Below are 19,370 nucleotides of genomic sequence, written 5' to 3'. Positions count from 1 at the left end.
TAAAAAGTAAGTTAACCTTGTGCCTCATTTTGAGTAAAGGAATGAGTGTATTGAGGAGAAGAAAGTGGAAAAGCATTATTGGAAAGGGTCCATCTTCTCTCACGACTGCTTTAGCTCATGTGCTTTTAAAGTTGTTAGTTAAAAGAGCTTGACTGGCTCATGAAAGATGCTCTCTGATGGGACCTACCATACAGAGACAAATGTTGCATCCCAAGTGGCATTCTATTTCCTATATGGTGCACTACTTTTGACCAGGGCCCATAAGTGGGGTATTGTGATGACTGTTCTATCCTAGCCCTCCCCTACTCTGTAGGGTTGGCTGTTACTGAGGACAAGGCCTTGGTCCTGAGGCTACTGTGTCCTCCCCTCCCTAGCAGAGCCTGAACCTTGGCAGTGGAGGGAGAAACCTGTTGTAATCTGTGAGGCAGGAAACAAAAGGCCTCGTTAATGCAGAGACTTGCAGGGACCTTTGATGTGGAGCCAAGCCATTCACTCCTCGCTTCTTCCATATACGCAGGCGTGTGCGCACACACACACACACACACACACACTCACAAAGGCACACACACACACACACACAGATGCACGCACAAACACACATTCACACACACATGCAATTACACGCACACAAAAAAATAACTGTAGAAACAAATGTCATCTCTTTTTCCCCTGCCCCTGAGTTGGAGAGTGCCTCTGCTATTTAGAGATACACTAGATTGAAACAACGATGTACGTTTGTTCAAGATGCACCACGAGGCAGCAGGTTGCTTCAGTGGAAAGATGATTTTTTTCCTACTGCACCTTTTTCACCCGTTGACTTTATTCCACTGCTTGTTGATCTTATGCCAACATGCCAATGTTGCAATTATTTAAAACAACAGTGCAGCCTTATTTGGCATCACCACACAACTTCACAATTGTATTAGTGTAACCCTAAAATTGTTGACATGCAAAAGCAAGTTTTAGCTTGGATTTGTGCTACAGTGAGTGAAGTGCCCAGTCTCTGTACCTAATATGATATTAGCGGTTTGGCTGATATTGGTTGTTTGTTACCACAGTCCAGCAAGGTCTGCTGTGGTTGAGTAACACACTCTCTGATGAGGTTTTTACCCAGGCACAGTCTCTCTCTCACAGAAAGTACAAATCTACCCTCCCCAGTCTCTGCTAATAAACACTTCAGATTGTTGCTTAATTGAGTGTCATTGACTCAAATGAGCATGATTCAATTGCTATTCAATCTTCAAAGTCACATCTGATATGGTTTTGATATGTTCTCTCTACAGTCTGTCCCTCTGGATTTAGGTCACATTTTATATGAAGAAGAAACAGTATGAGTGTGTGTGTGTGCAAGCTCCTGCATGTGTGTGTGTATGTCTGTATGACCTTGTGTCATATTTGTGTGTGTGTGTGTGGGTGTATGACTTGTGTGCGGTGTGTGTGTCTGTGGCCAGAGCGCTGGACTCCATAGGTAGACTAGCGTGAGAACCCCGGTGGGAAGGCAGCAAGGTCTGACCACAGCGGTAGGCAGCTGAAGGCTGATGTCTGAGGCCCCCCTGACTCCCTGCCCCAGTTAGACCATAAATGGGAGGGGTTAAAGACATGTGACAGGAAATCCAAGAGGAATGAGTGTACTTCAGCAAGTTAGTAGAGTGGCAGGAGCGGTATGGTGAGAACAAGGAACAAACAAACATACACACAAGTGTGCGCGTGCACGCACAAATGTACTTTTGTGATTACTTCAGCTTATGAAACTGCATGGATATGAATATGACGTCACTCAGAAAGCCACCTCAATACAGTACACCACAATGAATTAAATAATGACAGTTACAAATTCTACCATTGTTTTGTTTCTTTTTATTGGTTTGGAGAGTGAAACAAAATGAATGTCATAGATAGAGAAAGATCAGTGGCCTTCACCAGGACTGATGACACAGCTATTAAATGTGTGCATTCACAGTGGTTGCTTTCTAGTGGTGAGTGGGCGGGTTGGAGATTTGAGTTGACAGTTAACAGCAAATTCCGGGATCAGTTTTTCCGCTGTTAGTGGGCTGATGTGGCCGAGTAGAGGATGTGGATTCTCATGATGGATCATTGTTTAGGTTTGAAATGTGTATGTGCGTAGCCATGTATCCATGTATTCATGTATCAAGGGGATGGCAGGACGTTAAATACATGCTTACGCACACACGCACACACATTAATGTACAGTGGGGTCCAAAATTATTGACACCCTTGATAAAGATGAGCAATAATGTCACGATGTCCACCGAGGCTGCCCCTGCTCCTTATTCGGGCAGGCTTCGGCGTTCGTCGTCACCGGAGTACTAGCTACTGCCGATCTCATTCTCATCACTCCACTTGTCATGTCTTGTCAATCACACACACCTGGTGCTCATTCCCCTAATTAGTATGTGTATAAGTGTTCCCTCTGTTCCCCTTGTCTTTGTGAGTGATTGTTTATTGTGAGAGCATGTTAGCTCAGTTGAGCTACTAAACATTGTATTTATACCAAGGTGGATGTTTTCCCTTGAGCTTGTTCCTTTTGATGCTTGGGGCGTTTGATATATGTGAACGCATTAAACTCTGGACTTTGGAATTTTAACCTCCTGCGCCTGACTCCTTCATTTCACCTCGTCACAAATAATGACTGTATAAATAAATAATTCAAATACTGAGCTATATTGTATGCTCCAAAAAATTGGGAAATTATATTATTTATACTAAAACAATTGCTCAGAGAAAGAGATTTTGTTTAACAAGTAATAAAACAAATATTATTGTCCCCCAAAAACATTGACATCCTAAAGATTCTTATAAATAAAGTTTAGTATTTGGTCCCATATTCCTAGAAGGCACGAACACACGTGCATTGATGATCTGGGTACCAATGTTTCACAAGACCCATACAGAAGCCACCAATTGATACCTGCCAAGATACAGACAGGCAAGAAAGCAGTTTGTGTAAGTATGTTCAGACTGAGTGCTGTTATTCCTGTGGATGACTTGGCAGACCACATGCAAATCCTCATGGGGACATCCCAATTAGACTCCTGCTCACAGGGTCTCGCTTCAAGACAAGACATCCACAAAGATCAGACATGAGCACCAATCAACATGAAAGGAAATAGAGGTAATGATATATAATAATAATAACAAAGCTCATAAGTACTAGAATGGCCAAAGTCTTACCAGACTTGATACATATCAATCAGACAGGGTTTATAAACAACAGACACTTACAAACAAATACAATAACATGTTTCAGTATAATACAATTGATATAGATTTATCAATAATATGGGTGGTCCTCTGTAGCTCAATTGGTAGAGCATGGCGCTTGTAACGCCAGGGTAGTGGGTTCGATCCCCGGGACCACCCATACGTAAAAATTTATGCACACATGACTGTAAGTCGCTTTGGATAAAAGCGTCTGCTAAATGGCATATTATTATTATTATTATTATAATAATGGCTGTTGATGCCAAAAAGGCTTTCGACCAAATATAAATATCCTAAAGTAAAAATATACACAAATAATACTGTACATTATCTGATTAAACTGCTTTAAAAAGGGGCACAAGACAGGTATGTCCTCTCTCCCCCCTCCAGTTTGCACTGGCAAATGAACCGCTTGAAGAAAGAATTAGACAGGACCCAAACGTAACAGGTATCAGTATTGGTAAACATGAATATAAACTAAGCTTATTTGCCAATAATCTCCTGATATTGGCAATAATCTTCTGATATGGGCCTCCCGAGTGGCGCAGTGGTCTAAGGCACTGCATCACAGTGCTAGCTGTGCCACTAGAGATCCTAGTTTGAGTCCAGGCTCTGTCGCAGACGGCCGCGAGACCCATGGGGCGGCACACAATTGGCCCAGCGTCGTCCAGGTTAGGGGAGGGTTTGGCCGGCAGGGATGTTCGTGTCCCATCGTGCACTAGCAACTCCTGGGGCGGGCCGGGCACGGTCGCCAGGTGTACGGTGTTTCCTCCGACACATTGGTGCGGCTGGCTTCCGGGTTAAGCGGGCATTGTGTCAAGAAGCAGTGCGGCTCGGTTGGGTTGTGTTTCGGAGGATGCACGGCTCTCGACCTTCGCCTCTCCTGAGTCCATACAGGAGTTGCAGCGATGGGACAAGACTGTAACTACCAATTGTATACCACGAAAAGGGGTAAAAAAATATTATCCTGATATACCTGACCAATATTGAAAATTCAATGCCCCTCTTGCAAAAAAATATTTTCAGAATAAGAAAAAGAATAACATGATCTACAGCAATCCTTTAAGTGGACCACAAAACGATCAAATACTTAGGATGCTAATAAGTGACAACAAACAACAAATATATAAAGATAATTTAATCCCATTACTCAACAATATGAAAGCAGATCTATTTAAATTGAACAATCTTCCCATAAATCCAACAGGTAGAATAAACCTCTTCAGAATGGCATGGGACCCAAATGTAACAGTTCCTAAAGTTTTTATATTTATTCTCAGTAATACCAATTACCCCACCAAAGACATAAAAAAAGTATACTCGGATATAACAGACTTTATATGGGCAAATACAGTGGGGAAAAAAAGTATTTAGTCAGCCACCAATTGTGCAAGTTCTCCCACTTAAAAAGATGAGAGAGGCCTGTAATTTTCATCATAGGTACACGTCAACCATGACAGACAAATGAGAAAAAAAAATTCCAGAAAATCACATTGTAGGATTTTTTATGAATTTATTTGCAAATTATGGTGGAAAATAAGTATTTGGTCAATAACAAAAGTTTCTCAACACTTTTGTTATATACCCTTTGTTGGCAATGACACAGGTCAAACGTTTTCTGTAAGTCTTCACAAGGTTTTCAAGCACACTGTTGCTGGTATTTTGGCCCATTCCTGCATGCAGATCTCCCCTAGAGCAGTGATGTTTTGGGGCTGTCGCTAAGCAACACAGACTTTCAACTCCTCCAAAGATTTTCTATGGGGTTGAGATCTGGAGACTGGCTAGGCCACTCCAGGACCTTGAAATGCTCTTACGAAGCCACTCCTTCGTTGCCCGGTCGGTGTGTTTGGGATCATTGTCATGCTGGAAAGACCCAGCCACGTTTCATCTTCAATGCCCTTGCTGATGGAAGGAGGTTTTCACTCAAAATATCACGATACATTGGCCCCATTCATTCTTTCCTTTACACGGATCAGTCGTCCTGGTCCCTTTGCAGAAAAAAACAGCCCCAAAGCATGATGTTTCCACCCTCATGCTTCACAGTAGGTATGGTGTTCTTTGGGATGCAACTCAGCATTCTTTGTCCTCCAAAACGCATAGTCGAGTGTTTTGACCAAAAAGTTCTATTTTGGTTTCATCTGACCATAGACATTCTCCCAATCCTCTTCTGGATCATCCAAATGCAACTCTTGCAAACTTCAGACGGGCCTGGACATGTACTGGCTTAAGCAGGGGGACACGACTTGCACTGCAGGATTTGAGTCCCTGGCGGCGAGAGTGTGTTACTGATGGTAGGCTTTGTTACTTTGGTCCCAGCTCTCTGCAGGTTTCACTAGGTCCCCCGTGTGGTTCGGGGTTTTTGCTCACTGCTCTTGTGATCATTTTGACCACGGGGTGAGATCTATGCGTGGAGCCCCAGATCGAGGGAGATTATCAGTGGTCTTGTATGTCTTCCATTTTCTAATAATTGCTCACACAGTTGATTTCTTCAAACCAAGCTGCTTACCTATTGAGATTCAGTCTTCCCAGGCTCGTGCAGGTCTACAATTTTGTTTCTGGTGTCCTTTGACAGCTCTTTGGTCTTGGCCAGAGTGGAGTTTGGAGTGTGACTGTTTGAGGTTGTGGACAGGTGTCTTTTATACTGATAACAAGTTCAAACAGGTGCCATTAATACAGGTAACGAGTGGAGGACAGAGGAGCCTCTTAAAGAAGAAGTTACAGGTCTGTGAGAGCCAGAAATCTTGCTTGTTTGTAGGTGACCAAATACTTATTTTCCACCATAATTTGCAAATAAATTCATAAAAAAATCCTACAATGTGATTTTCTGGATTTTTTTTCTCAATTTGTCTGTCATAGTTGACGTGTACCTATGATGAAAATTACAGGCCTCTCTCATCTTTTTAAGTGGGAGAACTTGCACAATTGTTGGCTGACTAAATACTTTTTTTCCCCACTGTAAAAGTAAAGTTTTACATCTCCCTAAGTCTGAGGGTGGTTTTACTTCCCAGACTTGGAATTATGTCAACTTGCCACCCAAGGCTTTTACTTGAGATATACAGTGGCTTGCGAAAGTATTCACCCCCCTTGGCATTTTTCCTATTTTGTTGCCTTACAACCTGGAATAAAAATTGATTTTGGGGTTTGTATCATTTGATTTACACAACATGCCTACCAATTTGAAGATGCAAAATATTTTTTATTGTGAAACAAACAAGAAATAAGACAAAAAAACAGAAAACTTGAGCGTGCATAACTATTCACCCCCCCCAAATCAATACTTTGTAGAACCACAGCTGCAAGTGTCTTGGGGTATGTCTCTATAAGCTTGGCACATCTAGCCACTGGGATTTTTGCCCATTCTTCAAGGCTAAACTGCTCCAGCTCCTTCAAGTTGGATGGGTTCCGCTGGTGTACAGCAATCTTTAAGTCATACCACATATTCTCAATTGGATTGAGGTCTGGGCTTTGACTAGGCCATTCCAAGACATTTAAATGTTTCCCCTTAAACCACTTGAGTGTTGCTTTAGCAGTATGCTTAGGGTCATTGTCCTGCTGGCAGGTGAACCTCCATCCCAGTCTCATATCTCTGGAAGACTGAAACAGGTTCCCTTCAAGAAATTCCCTGTATTTAGCACCATCCATCATTCCTTCAATTCTGACCAGTTTCCCAGTCCCTGCCGATGAAAAACATCACCACAGCATGATGCTGTCACCACCATGCTTCACTGTGGGGATGGTGTTCTCGGGGTGATGAGAGGTGTTGGGTTTGCGCCAGACATAGCGTTTTCCTTGATGACCAAAAAGCTCAATTTTAGTCTGACCAGAGTACCTTCTTCCATATGTCTGGGAAGTCTCCCACATGCCTTTTGGCAAACTTATTTTTTTCTTTAAGCAATGGCTTTTTTCTGGCCACTCTTCCCGAAAAGCCCAGCTCTGTGGAGTGTACGGCTTAAAGTGGTCCTATGGACAGATACTCCAATCTCAGCTGTGGAGTTTTGCAGCTCCTTCAGGGTTATCTTTGGTCTCTTTGTTGCCTCTCTGATTATTGCCCTCCTTGCCTGGTCCGTGAGTTTTGGTGGGCGGCCCTCTCTTGGCAGGTTTGTTGTGGTGCCATATTCTTTCCATTTTTTAATAATGGATTTAATGGTACTCCGTGGGATGTTCAAAGTTTCAGATTTGTTTTAAATAACCCAACCCTGATCTGTACTTCTCCACAACTTTGTCCCTGACCTGTTTGGAGAGCTCCTTGGTCTTCATGGTGCCGCTTGCTTGGTGGTGCCCCTTGATTAGTGGTGTTGCAGACTCTGGGGCCTTTCAGAACAGGTGTATATATACTGAGATCATGTGACAGATCATGTGACACTTAGATTGCACACAGGTGTGGACTTTATTTACCTAATTATGTGACTTCTGAAGGTAATTGGTAGCACCAGATCTTATTCAGGGGCTTCATAGCAAAGTGGTTGAATACATATGCACGCACCACTTTTCTGTTATTTATTTTTTAGAATTTTTTTAAACAGGTTTAATAAATAAAATAAAAATCAATTTAAATTACAGGTTGTAATGCAACAAAATAGGAAAAATGCCAAGGGGGATTAATACTTTTGCAAGGCACTGTATTGTTAAATGCACTAAAGAAGAACAATGAGTAATTATTGAAGATGCGCATGCTCACCCCCAGAATATTTTAATGTGTCTATTTTCAAAGGATAAAGCTAAGAACAACCTCATAGTTAAGAATACTATAACATTATGCATAAAAATGATACGGATTCTACAAGAACCAATATCACTCTCAAAAAACACAAACCTATGGAACAATCCTTGGATAGCTTTTCAGAATGAACCGATAAATTGGTCCACATGGAAAACTAAAGGCATTGAAACCATAAAATTACTTTGTAATAGGAAATACAGATTTTTCCATAACAGAATTAAAAAGCAATTTTGGACTGACCAATGTAGATATTTTCAAATACATCCAACTTAAAAGTTTCATGTCATGAAATTTCGATTTGAAATCTTTTGGAAATCAGAGCAATTTTGAGGGAAACCTATTTGAGTCAGAAAATGATATTCATATGATAGGTAAGATATCAGTGGAGGCTGCTGAGGGGAGGACAGCTCATAATAATGTCTGGAAAGGAGTAAATGGAATGGCATCAAACACATGCAAACCATGTGTTTGATGTATTTGATACCATTCCACCGATTCCGCCCCAGCCATTACCACGAGCCCGTCCTCCCCAATGAAGGTGCCACCAAACTCCTGTGTAAGATATACACAACCTTGCAGAGAGCCTATCCAACTGACAACCTCTTAGAAAAAAATATTAACTATTGGAACTAACCAAATGACAGTTGCCGAAGATTTACGGTTAATCTAGTATAAATGTATGTATAGAATGTATTATACAATAGACAAAATCCACAAATTCTACATCACAATGACAGAGTCATGTCTTAAGTGCAAAACTAACAATGGCTCAATAATCCATGCCTTCTGGGAATGCTATACAGTCCAGAAGTTATGGGCGGAGTTACAAAGTTGGCTGTCAGAAGTAATGTAAAATTACTTTTAATCCTTCTGTCTGCATGTTTCAAGACGTCATATGAGGGTGCAGTGAGATACCCGATGGGTTGGTCGATACTCTTCTCGTCAATTATCGAAAAAACATCTACTTAAAAACTTGAAATCAACTAATCCTCCATTGTTAAGACAATGGAAAATCATAAGCTTCATTATCTAAATATTGAAAGAGGGTTGGCGATGGAGAGGAACAAAATGGTGCAATTTGAAGACGTGGCGGAGAGTAGTGCAGACACTGGAGATAGGGATCAGAGCAGGTGGGTCTGGGCAGGTGTGATGATGTTTGTATGCGTCTGTATGTGATTAATAAATTGATGGATTTTCAGCTCTTAATCCCGGCAGCACCAGCAGCATTTACAAGTGAATGGAGGATAGAAAATGTGTTGACGAGTGCTAGGATAATAAAGAACACAGCGAAAACTCCTCTGTCTGATCTTGTTCATTTCCAAGCATTATGAGAGCCAAACAGCCTCTCTGAAGCCAAGGTCAAAATTGGGGAGTGTCGCACAAACAAAACAAAAAGAAAACAAGCTTTTTTTACAAGCTGGCAAAATCCATGGAAATAGAGGGACAATACTTTGAGCTGTTGCTAATTGGCTGCCTGAGGAGTGGTGAAAGCTGAGGATCAGACTTGACTTCTCACTCAGAGACAGAAAGGGAAAGGGGAAGGGAGATACCTGAAATGTGTCTTTGCATTTAACCCCTCTGAATCAATTAGTGGTGTGATGGTTAAGTAAATGATGGTGAGATGTGTGATGAAATGAAAGCACTGTAGCTACATATACTGCACATGGGACAGTGTGGAAATGGTGTTAATGCATGTAGGCTAACAAGAGCACTTTTGTATTACATATTATTTACAGAGTAATTATATGGATTACACCATTGCAACAACATGTCAACCAATTGATGAGTTTATGCAAGAAACACTATTTTCTGCTGCTTCTAACAGAACTGCAGAACACTTTTCTTTTACCAATGCACTGTGTGGAATTGGCCAGTAAGATACTTCATAATCGATAGGACCAAGGACTCAGCAAAGTGACTAAGGCTGACCCCTTGAGGAACAAGAAGGGAATTAGTGGAAACAGTTGTTCTACAGTAACCTACAGGACCAGTCTGGTCTTGTCTATCGGTGGACAAATGCATGATTTTTGCCCCTTTATCTGACTGTAAAATCCCAGCTCAGACTCAGAGAGCACAATGCCAACTTTCAACTTCACCATACCTGTCTATTTTCTGTCTATTGTCTGTCTATAACTCTGTAGCAGCACCATTTCACAAAGCCAAAGTCCTGTACATGTAAATGTTTTTGGCGAATAAAGGTGATTCTGATTCTCATTAAGGTTTCTAATGAAAATATGTGACAAAAAAACTATAATAATACTTAGAATCAGATCAGTGCTTTAGTCTTAATTCTTTTTATTGTCTGTGTCACTGCCAGAGAATTCTACAGGTTTAAGGAACATTCTCTCAAAACTAACTAGCATGTCCTATACTGCTATATCAGAATCCACGACTCATTTTACAACACAAAATGATTTGGTCCCGTCTGGGATTGATCCCAACTCCCTGCAACAGATGTGTTTTTACCCATGGGAGGAGATATAGTATGAAATAGAAAACCACTGGATTTATCAGCCATTTTACTATGGTTGGAACCCTAATATATTACATACTCACACATCATTTTTATCATGACATCTGTCAAGTGAAAAAATACTGACGCCAGAAGAGTTATGCTTCAATTCGATGAGTCTGCCTTTGTTTATTATCCCGCAACTTATTTTCTCGATGGTGAATTTCTTTCCAAGACAATAACGTAATGACAACCGTCTGTGGTATTTGATTTGTCTATTACCAAGACACTTAAATCATGCACTTTGTACATGAAATCATCTCCACATTTCCCCCTCAAAGAAAACATCTATAATTCATAATTTCATCATGTCTAATACACTTTTCAATTGATGAGAACAGTAAAGATATCATTATAATTTTGCCACAGTGACACCAACGGTACACTATATATACAAAAGTATGTGGACACCCCTTCAAATGAGTGGATTCAGCTATTTCAGCCAGACCCGTTGCTGACAGGTGTATAAAATCAAGCGCAAAGTCATGCAATCTCCATAGACAAACATTGGCAGTAGAATGGCCTTACTGAAGAGCTCAGTGACTTTCAAAGTGGCACCGTCATAGGATGCCACCTTTCCAACAAGTCAGTTCATAAAATGTCTGCCCTGCTAGAGCTGCTCCGGTCAAGTGCTGTTATTGTGAAGTCGAAACTTCTAGGAGCAACAACGGTTCAGTGGCAAAGTGGTAGGCCACACAAGCTCACAGAACGGGACCGCAGAGTGCTGAAGCGCGTAGCGCATAAAAATTGTGCTCGGTTGCAACACTCACTACCGAGTTCCAAACTGCTTCTGAAAGCAACATCAGCACAAGAACTGTTCGTCGGGAGCTTCATGAAATGGGTTTCCATGGCCGAGCAGCCGCACACAAGCCTAAGATCACCATGTGCAATGCCAAGCGTCGGCTGGAGTGGTGTAAAGCTTGCGGCCATTGGACTCTGGAGCAGTGGAAACGAGTTCTCTGGAGTGATGAATCACGCTTCACCATCTGGCAGTCCGACAGACTAATCTGGGTTTGGCGGATGCCAGAAGAACGCTACCCTGAGATCGTGTGGAAGAACTTGACTGGCCTGCACAGAGCCCTAACCTCAACCCAATCAAACACCTTTGGGATGAATTGGAACGCAGACTGCGAGCCAGGCCTAAGTGCCCAACATCAGTGCCCGACCTCACTAATGCTCTTGTGGCTGAATGGAAGCAAGTCCCCGCAGCAATGTTCCAACATCTAGTGGAAAGCCTTCCCAGAAGAGTGGAGGCTGTTATAGCAGCAAAGGGGGGACCAACTCCATATTCATGCCCATTATTTTGGAATGAGATGTTCGACAAGCAGGTGTCCACATACTTTTGATCATATGTGGTGTATGTAGGCATGTACTAATGGGAACTGTCAGCTCAGTGGGCGATTGATTTACTTGTAAAACAAAAACAAAATATTATCCAGTGATATTAAATATTTTTCCGTTGTGTATGGGACAATACGGTCATTGAGCTGGATTTATGAGGGAGGGCCTTGTAATTGTTTCACTGTGGCTGGTGCTAGTCTGAGTGACACTGGGAAAGGCGGGGTTAATTAAACCAATCCAAAACAAATAAACGTCTGGCAAACCATGAAAGGCTGTGGGAAACGGTCTGAGATTGAACCGACTTTAGAGTCCTAAACCTCAGGCTTTGATTGTTTTGACTTGATTTAGAGACTGAAAACAGAGATTGGATGTCCCAACTGGTGCTGAACTGTTTCACCCTCTTTTTATAACCAAACAGGGATGGGTATAATGCACACTGATGCCTATTGTTAAATTTGTATTTCTTTCAGCAATTCATGAAATGTAAAATGCTCACACTGTATTTTCCTTTTTACGACATCTGGATTCATGTAGCTGAGATTTTCCTTAATCCGGGATAATGTTATTACATGGAACTACTATCAGGAGATAAATCTAGCTACTGTATTATACAGGAAGCTGCATGATGATGTTGTGATGATAGTGTGGTAGTTATAATCTTGCAGAAAAGAAACCATGACCCCTGAACAAGGTGATTCATAGTCAACTAACCCTGTCCCTGTAATGAGAAGGAAACCCAACCCTAAACCATACTTACTCATGTATTTGGGAGAGTGAGGGTTTGGTGAGAGTTTGTCTGTATGTGTGAGAAATAGATGTGAATGGGCTGCTTCTCACAGTATATCATCTAGTTGTGGATAAATCTAGGGAACAAACATTATTCTCCCAGGCCTTCTGATCGGCTACATTTAATTTACAGTGATGGCACCCTGGAAGCGCTACACAATCAAATCTGTTCTGGTTTCATGATGGGCTAGATTACAGGCTTAGTCTGGCAATGACGGTAAAAGGTTCTCAAAACATACTGTATATCAATCAACTGTTGTTATTTCTCTAGAGTTTCTAAACTAGAACAACTGAAAACATTCATTGAGGCTAGATTTGATCTTATATCTATAACACTGTAAAAATAGAAAGGCTCAAAACACAGAGATTGTGTAGTGAAACCATGAAAAGTAGTGCATCTAACCTGAGATCTGGTGTTTAGAGGGTGTTTGAATGTAAACCCACTGTAAGTGTTATGATACACAAAAAGTATTTTAAAACAGAATAGAAGTACTCTGAAACACCCAAAGTGGTTCTTCAATCTGTAAAAGGCAGCATCAAAACATACAAAACAATGTTGTTTTGCAGACTGTGTCTCTCATACAATCAATAGATTAAGAAATGCAAATAGTTTGTCGCCTAAATATTGATTGATGATAAGGTCCTATGGAGAATATTTATTGTGAAATTCCACGTTCATTAGGAAGGTGTTCATTGCTTTATTTAGACAGATTAGAAACAGGAGGAGACAGAGAAGGAATGAAAGTGGGACAAGCAGAAGCGGGAATTGGACCACCGACTTCTGGGGTAGTAAGAAAAAAATTATTCTGGGTTGAATTGAAATGGAAATGTATTTAATAAAAATGAACGTATATCAAAACCGTCAGAGGGCCTCCCGAGTGGCCAATGACTACTCAAAACCCGTCCACAAGGCCTGAAAACAATCTCTGAACAAAACAAAAATCAGCAAAGAGGAGTTGCCACATTTAGCCAATAAACCCTTTTCCCATAACGTTATCGAGCAAATTAACAAGGAATCTCGATTTAACTTCTAACGACCTAAGAAGAAAAATTAAGCTTTCCATCAAATGTATAATAATTGCGAGCTAATGTAACTAATAAAGGAATTAGAATTTGTCGCAAGATAAAATATAATTCACCCTTATTAAACTCAAAAAAATGCATGTTAGGCTATTTTCTGGTAATTGTGCCATTATCATGTGCCAGATGTTAAGACTACAAACCGTTATAAATGGCCTATTTGCGAGATTGACTTGTCATTTCAATAGGCATAGGCTAAAATAGGCATACTGACAAAAATGTGGGTTTCTGATTGTAATTCAACTTTGCCATGGTTTGGTTAGCTAGATGCAGATAGCCTATAGCCCCTGATAGGCCTACATCTAATTTCAGATAGCCTACAGTAGCCTAGGCAAAACGATTTAACAGCTTACTTACTTCAAATTGACAGACTAATTTATTCAAAATTAATAACGAGGCAATTTCGAGGTAAGAAGTGCTTCCGTTGCCCAATAGCCTGCTGGAATAGGCTACTGAGGATGGGGTCATAATTTGAATCACTGAAACAAATATTAAAATATCAATATGAACTGAATAGGCCTACAACTTGTCAACAACAGCCAGTGTTTTTTAAAAACTTGTAGCCTAATCTGAGGGACTGTTACCTTCAATGTAATGCATTCTAACAACAGCTGATCGCCAACTGTGACCATGATCACAATTGATAACTTCCAATTTCATTAACTAAACATGGCCATTAATAATCGCATAATAACACAAGGCTACAACAACAATAAACTGAAGTTATAGGCTATTTATTAACCAATAAAATTCTAAGCCCTGTCTAAGCCGGGGAGAGGGTGTTACAGGAGGGGGTCGCAGTTCCGGAGCGACCCACTAGGCGTCATCCTCCGACAACCTTAGGCATCTCCTCACTCACAGTCGGGACTAATCATCATCCTATTGGTGTCACCTGTGTCTATCTGTTCACCTGTGTATTTATGCCCTCACTTCCCTGTGTTCACTTGCTCAGTTTTCTCTGCTAGTTTCTCTATGACCAGCAGTACTACTCAGTGTCTGATTGGAGACCTATGTACAGGTACTTGAGAAGTGTTCTCCCTGTTTCGTTATTTGTTTCAGTCTTAGGTAGTATTTCGTATTTTGGCTGTCAGCCGGTTTTTGGAGACTTATTTGCTCTGCCTTTCTTTTATTGTGATAAGTCCGTTATTTTGTACTTTGGCTTCAGGACCACCAGTAAAGATCCTTGTTTCACCATCTCTGCCTACTGCCTACTGTATATCCTGCACCGCACCTGGGTCACACCTCACCCCAACCCTTACAGAAAACTGAGCCAATACTGACCCAGCGGAGGCAGCACAATATCGGAGCGCATTGGCAACACAGGGAGCTATGCTAAACCAACACGACCGCAGCCTGCAGCAGATCACCGCCAGCTGACGATCGCCGTGCAGAGCCGGGTGGACACCCGACCAGCCCCGGCAGCCGGCGGAGCGGAAGCTGCGGCAGTGGCATCTCCAGTCTCACCTGCGACATCGCGGGAACCCCGCCTACCACCTCCGGAGAGTTATGATGGACGTCCAGAGGGCTGCAGGGAATTCCTCACCCAGTGTTCCCTGGTATTCCTCTCCCAGTGTTCCCTGACGGAGCAGGGCCGGGTGGCCTACATCATCACTCTGTTGACGGGTCGGGCCCTTTCCTGGGGTACCGTGGAGTGGGAGAGCCAAACTCCGGCGTGCTCCGACTCCAATTCACCCGGGAGCTACGCAAGGTGTGAGGCACCTCTCGGGTGGTGTCGGGGCAAGAGGCCGGGAGGCGGCTCACGGCCTGTCGGCAGGGTGACCGTTCGTGGCAACTACTCTGTGGAGTTCCGGACCCGGGCTCGAGAGGCTTCCTTTACGCCCAGGGGCTATCGGAGGGGATGAAGGATGAACTCTCCTTCAGGGAGCTGCCTGAGTGACTGGACGGCCTCGTCGAACTCTCAGTGCGGGTAAACGATCAGCGTCGTGAGAGGGCGCATGAGAGAGGGATGACGCAAGGCGCGCCACCGCGTCCCCCTATCAACCCGGAGGCTTTCCACCGATTTAGGGAGGAGACACCTCAGGAGGAGGCTATGCAGCTGGGGGCAGCGCGCTTGTCCAGGATGGAGAGGCAGCACGCTCGGCAAATCCTCCAACGCCTTCTCCGTCACCAGCTCTACGTCAAGGCGGAGAAGTGTGTGTTCCACACAGAGACAGTCTCCTTCCTGGGGTTCATTGTCACCCAGGGGGACCTACGGATGGACCCAGCCAAGGTCAGCGCGGTACTGGATTTGCCCCAGCCCTCATCCCTCAAGCAACTACAACGGTTTTTAGGGTTTGCTAATTTTTATAGGCGATTTATTCGTAATTTTAACTTCCTAGCCGCTCCCCTGAGCGTGTTCTTGAGAAGTGTTCAGCCCTCACCCAGACGAGTGTACGCTCCTTCACCTGGACCCCGGAAGCGGGGAACGCATTTGATGCACTTAAGCGGCGCTTTACATCGGCCCCGGTCTTCGGGCATCCTGATCCGTCCCTGCCGTTCATTGTGGAGGTGGATGCTTCAGACGTTGCGGTGAGCGCAATCCTGTCCCTCACGGACCGAAAGACTCACCCCTGCGCGTTTTTCTCCCGTCGGCTGTCACCGGCGGAGCGGAATTACGACATGGGGACCGTGAGCTGCTAGCAGTCAAGCTCGCCCTGGGGGATTGGAGGTATTGGCTAGACGGGTCCGCCCATCCATTCGTCGTGTGGACTGACCACAAGAACTTAGCTTACATTCAGGGGGCCAAGAGGCTCAACTCGTGCCAGGCCAAGTGGCCGTTGTTCTTCACCAGGTTCTGGTTCACCATCTCATACCGGGTCAAAGAACACCAAGCCTGACGCGCTCTCCCGGCAGTTCGACCCCGTGGACCTGGTGGAGAGGGATGACCCCATTGTCCCCAATGCCCTGATTGCTGCCCCAGTTTCGTGGGGAATTGATAGGCTGGTCAGAGCAGCGCTACGGCGGGAGCCCGATCCGGGCGGAGGTCCATCAAGGAGGATGTACGTTCCCAAGGCTGCACGCTCACGACTGCTTCAGTGGGCGCACGCGTCCGACCTCACCAGCCATCCGGGGGGCGCCAGGACGTTGGAGTTCCTGCATAGGAGGTTCTGGTGGCCATCTGCTGAGGGGGATACGCGGGCCTTCGTGGCTGCATATTTATCCCCCAAAAATATATACAAATAAAAAAAATCTAAAGGAACTTTGTTCTGAAGTGTCTGTCCTATATCTGAGAGATATAAGAAAGATCAGGAAACATGATTTATTTGTATTTAACCCCTTATGGCACTAAACAGTCTAAACCCAGAAGAGGGGGTAGTGTCTGTTCTGTAGTGTCTGTCGGCAATTGCAATAGAACTGTGACCATGATAACAATTGATAACTTCCAATTTCATTAACTAAACATGCCCATTAATGATTGCATAATAACACAAGACTACAACAACAATAAACTGAAGTTACAGGCAATTTTTGTTATCCATTTGCCAGCTCCAGGTAGGCTACACAAGTGGCACGCCCCATCCACATCGACGGGGCTGCAGTGGAGTGGGTCGAGAGCTTCAAGTTCCTCGGTGTCCATATCCAAACTTAAAATGGTCCACACACACGCGCACAGTTGTGAAGAAGGCGCCGCTTCCCCCTAAGGACGTTGGAAAGGTTTGGCATGGGCCCTCAAATCCTCAAAAAGTTCTACAGCTGTACCATTGAGAGCATCTTGACTGGCTGCATCACTGCTTCGTATGGCAATAGCACCGCCCTCGATCGCATGAAGCTACAAAGGGTGGTGAGGACAGCCCAGTGCGTCACTGGGGCCAGGACCTCTATATCAGGCGGTGTGAAAGGAAGGCCCGGAAAATCGTTAAAGACTCCAGCCACCCAAACTGTTCTCTCTGCTTCCGCATGGCAAGCGGTACCGGTGCATCGAGATGTGACAAGGCGTTCGTTATTGAGAGACGCAAGCCTCCTCAAAGCTATCATATATGCCATGCTTTGAAGTAGACAACATCTCCTTTTGTTGTCTGAGTTCTTCACACTTTCCATTGAAAAAGCAATAGATTGTAGATAGAAAAGCTGCACATTTCTCAGTGGTGTTACACAACAAGCAAAAGATACAGCAAGTTTCCATTGCGTAACGGTCTGGAAGTTATCGTCCATTATGGCCTCTCAGTTGCTGTTTGCTGTTTGAAAATATGTTCATTTCAAAAGGGTTGAGTATGATTGATTCAATTCTAATTTCTCTGCGCTAGGCTACATCTTGTCAAGGTAATGTAGTACTAACTTTATAATGAATTTTAACTAGGGCTTTGGTTCTTTGTTTCTTTTGTGGTCCAACCTTACCTAAAGGTGCAAATGGCACCAACACACCAACCAGAGTTACTTGCCAGGCAGCAGTCGAGTCCTGAAATTAAATTTCCTTGGCTTTTCCTTGGCCATGTCTAGGGGTTGAAAACCAGGGTTGTTCACAGTAAGTGCAGGCATAGAGATACCATTCCATTCTTTGCCCCTTTGATGTGCAGCAGACACCTGGGGGGAGAATATGGAGGATCTGTTGATTAGATGATCACATATTCAGTACACATGTTGCTGAGGTGCAGGCCTCTCTGATATAGTGGCTGTTCAATAGCTTCAATACTGCAAATCTCTCACTTCTCTGAGCCAAACCTCTGCTGTGATTATCAATGGAAAAAATATCTAAATTGTTTGACAAAATTGTTTTGTGTTGAATTTTTTCGATTAGACACCTTGGCCATTGGTTTATATTTAGTAAACCAGACATATTGATAACATATCTACGGAATGCTAAATAACCCATGCAATGATTAGCCTACCACAGTGGTACACTTTAGGGCAGGGATCATCTGCTAGATTCAGCTGTGGGCCGATTCTTTCTTTAGTGGATGGTCAGGGGGCCGAAACATAATTACAAATCACCAAAGCACCATCGAGAGCATCCTGACTGGTTGCATCACTGCCTGGTATGGCAACTACTCGGCCTCCGACCGCAAGGCACTACAGAGGGAAGTGTGTACGGCCCAGTACATCACTGGGGCCAAGCTTCCTACCATCCAGGAACACTATACCAGGCGGTGTCAGATGAAGGCCCTAAAAATGGTCAAAGACTTCAGCCACCCAAGTCAAAGACTGTTCTCTCTGCTACTGTACGGCAAGCGGTACCGAAGCGCCAAGTCTAGGTCCAAAAGGCTTCTTAACAGCTTCTACCCCCAAGCCATAAGACTCCTGAATAGCTAATCAAATGGCTACCTGGACTATTTGCATTGTCCCCCACCCTCTTTTACGCTGCTGCTACCCTCTGTTTATTATCTATGCATAGTCACTTTAACTCTACCTACATGTACATATTACCTCAATTACCTCGACTAACCTGTGCCCCTGCACATTACTTATTTATTTTTTACTCAACACATAAAACTGCATTGTTGGTTAAGGGCTTGTAAGTAAGCATTTCACTGTGGTATTCGGCGCATGTGAAAAATACAATTTGATTTGATTTGACAAATAATTAGTTAAGGGCTTGTAAGTAAGCATTTCACTGTTGTATTAGGCGCATGTGACAAATACAATTTGATTTGATTTGACAAATAATTAGTCAACTGGAAATTGAGAGCAAGAAGTCCAAAAAGTAATATTTAACTAAAACATAATCATTTCAAACCATGCTTACTTTTGTATACGATCACATACACTGAGTAT

Source organism: Coregonus clupeaformis, chromosome 13, assembly GCF_020615455.1.
Source record: "Coregonus clupeaformis isolate EN_2021a chromosome 13, ASM2061545v1, whole genome shotgun sequence".
Lineage (NCBI taxonomy): Eukaryota > Metazoa > Chordata > Actinopteri > Salmoniformes > Salmonidae > Coregonus > Coregonus clupeaformis.
The sequence above is the reverse complement of the archived record's forward strand: the minus strand, read 5'-3'. Positions refer to the sequence as shown.